Source organism: Apostichopus japonicus, chromosome 4, assembly GCF_037975245.1.
Source record: "Apostichopus japonicus isolate 1M-3 chromosome 4, ASM3797524v1, whole genome shotgun sequence".
NCBI classification, from domain to species: domain Eukaryota; kingdom Metazoa; phylum Echinodermata; class Holothuroidea; order Aspidochirotida; family Stichopodidae; genus Apostichopus; species Apostichopus japonicus.
In genome coordinates, this window is record NC_092564.1 from 2025867 (window position 1) to 2033476 (window position 7610).

The 7610-nt window shown below is 37.3% G+C and overlaps 1 long non-coding RNA gene across 1 annotated transcript; it reads right to left on the reverse strand.

Moving 5' to 3' along the window:
- Positions 1-649: 649 nt before the first annotated feature.
- Positions 650-7262, reverse strand: LOC139966099 (uncharacterized). The gene is made up of 3 exons (XR_011792462.1): positions 6865-7262; positions 1144-1233; positions 650-818 (listed from the first exon to the last, which is right to left on the reverse strand). It is a non-coding gene; the product is annotated as an uncharacterized lncRNA (long non-coding RNA).
- Between the last annotated feature and the right edge of the window lie 348 nt (positions 7263-7610).

Here is a 7610-nt window from a genome sequence, read left to right on the forward strand (position 1 = left end):
GATACGTCATCTCTTTAGTGGCAGAACCAGGTAAATGTAGGTGGGGTGATGGGGGGGGGTGGTGCAGAAGACAAAATTTCTGCCTTCACTTACACATTACTTCTGGAGCTTTCAGCTAAAACCATTTCATAAGCTTGGAGATGGAGACAATCCAGAGATCAGATTTTTATGATCATTTTACACCTTACTATTGATATACATTTTGAAGAAGTAGACAAAAAATCAAAATGTAGAGATTTATTATCCAAATTTTGAAAGAAGTCTCAAAACGTTTGACGTAAAAGGTCAGAATTAATATTTATTTTTAAATTTTGAGATAAAAACAATTTGTAGCAAAATTTAGTCAAAATTCCAACCTCCCAGTTCGACCCAATATTATAATTATATTCCACTAACAAGACTGTATACATTTCACCTCGACAATACGACAAGAAAATACAAACCAAGAAAAACAAAGAGGAAAAGCAAAGAGATTCTTACGCACTATGACGTAACAAACTGACGAAATGCTAGCATCCTGAAGCAACCTTGGAAATCAGAAAATGTGGTATTAAAGAGATAGAGAGCAGTGTAGTAGGCCTAATCGAAGAAGAATGGCTTCTAGGTACAAATGTTCACTGAGTTATCGCATTTGAATGATTATATTTCAATTTCTTGAGCTAAACGCTCAAAGAGGTCGATCATCTTCACCAAATGTTGATGAGTAAATTCGCTGTTTGAAAAATCATCTGCCAGAAGTTGACCTTATCCTTGACTGGTTGATACGCCATCATCATGACCCCTGACGTCATCTTTTCCTGTTTCAAAAGTGGCGCAAACTGTTGATAAAGAATTGACACAAGGAACAAAAATAACGTAAAAAGGGGGAATCAATAACATATACTAAGATGTTATAAATAATCCAACACACTTATAAGGAGTTACGGACTCTCATATTATGGCAATAAATAAAACATTTCAATATGCCAATAAATTTGTCAACATTCAAAATTCAATCTTACTTTTGAAAGTTCATAGAACAATAATTTACATATCGATGTGCACGATTACCTGTCTCTCTTGCCCTACATCATGAGTGAATGGATATAAAATAATCAGTGCTTAGATATCTTGATGGTGGCTTTAATAGCAAACTATTCTTACCTTATGCAACTTGTCAAATAGTTCTGGTCCATCTGGTAAGTTACGTAATGACGGTGGAATGTACCAGAAACAGACGTTAGTGCACTCAGGCTTAGAGGAGAAAGATTGAAAACATGATTAAATTAATAAATCAACATTTTATCAAAGTAAATATAAAGTATAATCATAGTAATATATAACTATAATGAATGTAAGAAAGGAGAAAAGACACAGAGCATGGATTATATTCGTTATATCAACACACCTAAGTTACCACCAAAACCCCTCTTTTGTATCTGGTGTTGAAAGTAACCAACAATTAGTACAGTCTATAGCACGTCACATGGGTTGGAGGACGTGTACAATAATATGAGGGTATAGATATAGTTGAGGAACGAAGTTTTCAAAGTAGAAAGAAGAACAAGAGCATTCGCAAAGCTGGATATTCTGCTAAAGACTGTTCTGTGCGAACATCCGTTTTGTATGGCGAGAAAAGATGTGTACAAGCCTGTTTAATCGGCGAGAAGATCAGTGGTATATGGTGAACGGAGCATTCATTTCGTGAAATGAAGAATTATTGGAATTGAATTATTTTCATAAGTTTTTGGATAAAAGGCGTCGAAACATTACACATAAATGATTCATAATTTATTACGATTGTCACGAACGACTTTGTTCATTGTACGTGTATTCAGTATACGCTGGTCAGGGTGATAAGTAGGTCACTCGTCGTGACTGATAACCGTGTTTAATTTTTCTGGAAGCGACCAGAAATGATGGCGCTATTCGGTATTAGCGATCACAAATTTCCAGAACATACGGGAAGTTATTTTTAGCAGGTGACCGGATATCGTCGACCAATGAACGTTGAACTATCAGTCGTATCTTCGAGACATGGATGATTCTCGATGTTTTTCCGTCAGGATTCCTGGAAAAGAACTTTCGGGAGATTGAACCCGGCTATATATAAGAAGAGATATTTTCGGTGAGAAGGAGTTTGGAGTTTTCCGATCTATTGTGAGAAGAAATTCATCTGAGATAAAAGATTAATTATCGAAGGGACGGACGGAGGAACCGGTGGACTGTTTGTTTATTAGATTGGTGCGTCGTTTAACGGGGACAGGCGTGACTTCGGCAGAGTTTTTCGGAGTTCACCCAGGAGGAAGCCATCCTTGGGATACAAACGTTGAGTCGAATTGGACCAGCGGGGAACGGTTTTGCTCCTGACCAAGTCACGGGATACCAGCCTACGAGGGATAATCCCGACATCGTTGTTGGTGACGCAAGGAGGTCAGCACAGCTGCGAAAGAAACCTAGAGCCGGCACGCGCCGCGTAAGATAAGTTAAGTAATCTTTTAAGAATTTAACGGCCGTACAATATTGTAAAATCTGTCTGTAATATTCCAAATTTCTAGTACCAATAATCCTTGTACAAATCAGTAGAGATCGTATCATTGTAAATATATCGTTTTTGTTAACTTTCAGATACATCTCAGTAGTCTTTTGGTCCTTTGAGTTTACTTCCCTGAATCTATCTAAAATTTTATTTTTATCGGCTTTGAAGGCCAAAGGAGAAACCCGGGGTCGCAACAGAGGGGGCGCTAGAAGGTGCCATTTTGTTTTATCCCACGGGAGTTGTGACAACGATACACACCACCTTGCATGGTTATAGAACAAAGAGATAGAGTACACCATGATGGTGACTAATTAACAGCTTACTGCACCATGATGGTGACTTACTACCAGCTTACTGCACCATTATGGTGACTAATTACCAGCTTACTGCACCATCATGGTGACTAATTAATACCTAACTGCACCATTATGGTGACTAATTGCAAGCTTAAGAAATAGTTTGAAGCACTTGTGTGGGTCATGCACTAGTCATAATATCGAGAAGTATATCCTGTTGTGAGGTTGCTCTATTTAAAAGTTAGTTTCTTTTGAAATTTAATATATCAATAATCATAACATGAAGTTCCTGTAGATTTATTGTTAATGCAAGTTGCTGGTAGGATCTTTGTTATTAAGTTACATTTTGTTTGATTCAGCCTTAGTGTGTCCATTAGAAGGTGCAGCTTTTATTCAAATGTTTTTTCTTTTCCTTTCCCAAGATTGATTCTTTTTTGAGGTTGTTTTCTGTTGTGAATTTGTTTGAAGCCTTGCTTTATTTTACATTTCTTTTTTGGTGCATATCTCCGAAATGATAGAGGTTTTATTTGTGTTGTTTTATTTACTTGTTTTGTTTTCTTGAAATTTGTTTTTGTATTATAAGACCACACTGAAATTGTACTCTCATCAGCTTTTACCATATGTTTTTTTTTTTTTTTTTGTTCTCAGGTGTCTGAAGGGTCTTAATTTCATTTTTTTATAATTTTTTGGGGTGCAAATTTCAGTTATTATAAGTAACCACTGAATGAATGAGACATTTCACACCCTTTGCCTAGTTAAGTCAAACTTGACGTAAAATTAAATCCTCTTTATTCAGTTAAAATCAGATCTGTTGATTCCATATATTCTGCTAGAAATTTTCATAATTCAATATTCATTCATTTTTCTCCTACCCTATGATAACTACATGAATGTAGTCATGTAAGTGTAAATCCAAATCACCTCCAAGCATGTAACAACATCTGAAACTGATCAACTCTGACCAATGCTGGCGATTTTGTTGCTTTCGTCATTTATATGGTATCTTGGTGACATTGAAAACGATTATTTATGTTATTTGATCAGAATCAGTACCAGAGGATTGTGTGGTGAAAATTTAGACCTATCTAATGAAATGTTGGCATTTTTGGAGGAATATGGCCCAGGTTTTAATGCAATTTTTTGTGCTTGGTTGGTCAATTTTAAGATTGCTACTGTCAAGTATAAAATCATAAATTCTCAAATGAATATTGCGATGGACTGAATCAAACTGAGACACCCTTCTTTGTCTTTGTACTCAATGTAGGCCAACCAGTAAATAATTAAAGATACCTTCTGTTTCTCAATATTTCGTCGCCAAGACACTAGTTTTCAAATAAGTTTTTCAATTTAGTATACACTTGTCAACTTTCATTTTAACCTTTTGATGTTTTTGCCAGGTTTTTCCTTGATAGGGATAATCCGGAGGAAGTATCCATGAATTCTATATCTGCTACTTCTGCAGCAGGCAATGATCTCTGAGGAAAGACTAAGAGGCTCTTGATCATATTTCAGCTGATTTATTCAACTGTTGTGTGCTTTTGAATATACACTACATTTTTTTGTGAAGCCTTCATTTCAAATTCTATACTGTCTTCGAGACCTTGTGTAAGTAAATTCTTGAATGTATTATCAACACGAATGTCTTATGATTTTACCATTATTTGGAAAGAGGGACTCTTACTACAACAAGTCATCTCTCAATGCCAAGATGACTTAAAAGTCAAGATACCCAGACTAATAGTTTTATTTTGATTAAGATTGTGGCAAGTTGAATGGTATGTTTCCATTCCTAATTAATTGAAACTTGATGTAACAAGTAAAGATGACAGCATTGTTTTAAGTGTTGCTATGTCCAGATTACATTTCTATAGATGGTATTTTCATAAAGCATGGAAATCTGGAAATACTGCAAGGCAATGCATGATGTTAAATAATTTAGTCAAATCATGTTTTCATATTTGTTAGTAATATAATGACATGTTAACCGTCACACCTCACAACCTTCTACCCCTGTCCGTTTCTCCTGCACGATTCTCCTTTCCCTATCCTCATTCTTCCTCCACTTCACTTTCTCTCCCTTCTCACCCTTCCTCATCCCTCTTGTACATCTCTCAGCCCTTCTCCATGCTCCTTCCAATTCCAATTAACCTTTTCCCTTCCTCTCCCTTCCCTTCCTCTCCTTTTTCATCCTTCCTTCTCTCCCCCCCCCCCCCTCCTTCATCCATCTCCCCTTCCTCTTCCTCCCCTCCTTTCTCTTTCCCTTCCTACCCTCTCCTTACCAACACCCTTCCCCTCCTCTCCTTCCTCCCCCTACCTTTCCTTCCTCCCCTTCCCTTCCTCCCCTCCTTTCTCTTTCCCTTCCTACCCTCTCCTTACCAACACCCTTCCCCTCCTCTCCTTCCTCCCCCTACCTTTCCTTCCTCCCCTTCCCTTCCTCCCTTTCCTTTTCCTTCCTTCCTTCTTCCCCTCCCCCTACCTCCTCTTCCTTTCCACTCTCCTCCCCTTCCTCCATTCTCCGTCTCTTCCCTTCCATTCCTTCCCATTCCTAACTACCCTACCCTCTCTCCTCTCTCGACTTTTCTCTCCTCAGTGCTGTAAATGTTCTGTAGGAATTGTTGATGTTTATTCATGTGCCTTACATTGTGTTTATCTTACACTAATACAAGTTGGTGTTTGGTATTCACTATTCAGTTCCTCATTATTCAGTAGTGGGTAACAGCCTCTGTTTCAATCAGGTCAACACAGAGAAAGTATCTACTATGCGGGATAGAGAATTACCTGCTTGATGCCATTTTGTTCTAGTGTATTGTGCTAACATTAGTTCATAACACATTTACCTAGTGCTCTATCTGAATTTTTTTTTTTTTCAAAAGTGTGTTCATTTCTACCTTTACTACAGCTGTTGTGTACATATATTCCTAAGACAAGATAATTGGTATATCAGGTTATCATGTCCTATAGGATGAATATCCTGTTATTTGAGTTATTTAGTTAATAATTGAAATTTTTACAAGAATGAATTCTTTGCTTGTAAGTCTGACAATAGGTTGGACATCAGTCACCCTCCTTCCACCTCTTCTACACACACATACCAAGAGGAGTCACAGTTTGGCAGATTTAACTACCTCTTGGACTATTAACCCAAGAGTACTGTTATAGTCACTCAGATCACCGGGAAATTTCAAACGTAATAACTAGTAGCAGTAAGAGGAGTACAACCTCCCACCAGGGGTGGAGTGGGGCGAGTGATAGTCTTGAAGCAGAGGGAATGTTTAAAACTGGAACATTATGTACGTATAAACATAGTTGTGAATGGCTTTTATAGCTCCCCTCCCTTATACTGTCAACTACACATGCCGTGTGGGGTGGGGTTCAGTAGTTGGACTGGTGGCCACAACAACCATTTGAAAATTTTGCAAGATAAAACATGGTAAGAGAGATGAATATATTTACGTATGCAGTTTATGTAATGTTTTCTTGAATGAAAAACGAAAGATTATTTTTATCTTGTGAATCGTTGCTGTGATTAATCTTGAAAATAAATTGAAATCAGAAATGAACAGGGTTTGTTTCCATAATTTATTGGATTTTCAAACGAACTTGTTCATCAATTTATTTTGTTTATATTTGATGGGCCATCGATGATGGTACACCTGGTGGGTAAGATCTCAGGGGCTACCGGGGGGGGGGGGCGCAAGTGTCCCCAGCCCCGCACACTATAATTACCACTTCTTGCTAATGACAACTATACTTTTATACGGGTCTGCTGAGAAAGCCGAGCAGGAAGGAAGTTGTACAGCGGGTAAGCTCTCGAGATATCTCATAAATTTGAAAGTTCTTCAATGTTTCCAATAAATAGACCTCGAGCCATGACACACGATGTTACTATCTAAACATCTTAGGAGTATTTGACTGTAAGGTGATACTGTCTTTTGTTCAATTGATCAAATAGAATGATGAGCAAGGAAATATGATAGAATAATTTATAAAGACTTGAGAAGTTCTCGAATGTTCAAACTTCAAAACAAAAAAGGAACATGATAAGCATACTTGCAGCTCAGTTTAAAAGGAGCCCAGTCTTCGATATATCACTGACAATATTAACTGGTAGGGTACGACAAAGTCACCAGCTTTCCCTTCTCCGCTTACACTCCTTCATGAAATGGAAGAATCAAGACGGAAATAGTAAAATAAGATTTATAATGTTTTTCAGAGGTGCACGACCTTTATACATTGAAATGTTTGTCACAATATTTCTACGGATAAGATGTTCATTCATCATTAGTAAGAAGAAAAGGCGAAGACTAAAACGCACAGAAGAAGAAGAGGGTATGTCACGATTACATTAAACAATATCAACCCAGATAAAATGTTCCCATACAGACCTACAATCAGGTCTAGCACATACGATTGTTTACTTCTTTTATTACGGAATCAGCCAGAAAAAATGGCGGTTGACATGACTTTCAATATAAAGTTATGAAACAATGTTCATAAATCGTGACGAACTCGGGCCGCTTGGTCCATTTGTTAAAACTGAACTTTTGTAGACCTACTATAGTTCGGAACTTCGTCATTGTATCAGTCCTAAAGGGAATTACTTTACTTTATCACTTTGAAAGTATGGTATGTAAAGGCTTCCGTCCACTATGAAACAATAGATGGGCACTTTAAAGTTTTTTATCATTTTTTAAGTTTTCAATTGACTATAAATTAACTCTTCAACCAACAATACTTGAATTCGTGACATCTTAAAAGCAGCCTCACTCATTCTTTAACCAGAAAGTGTCTCGCAC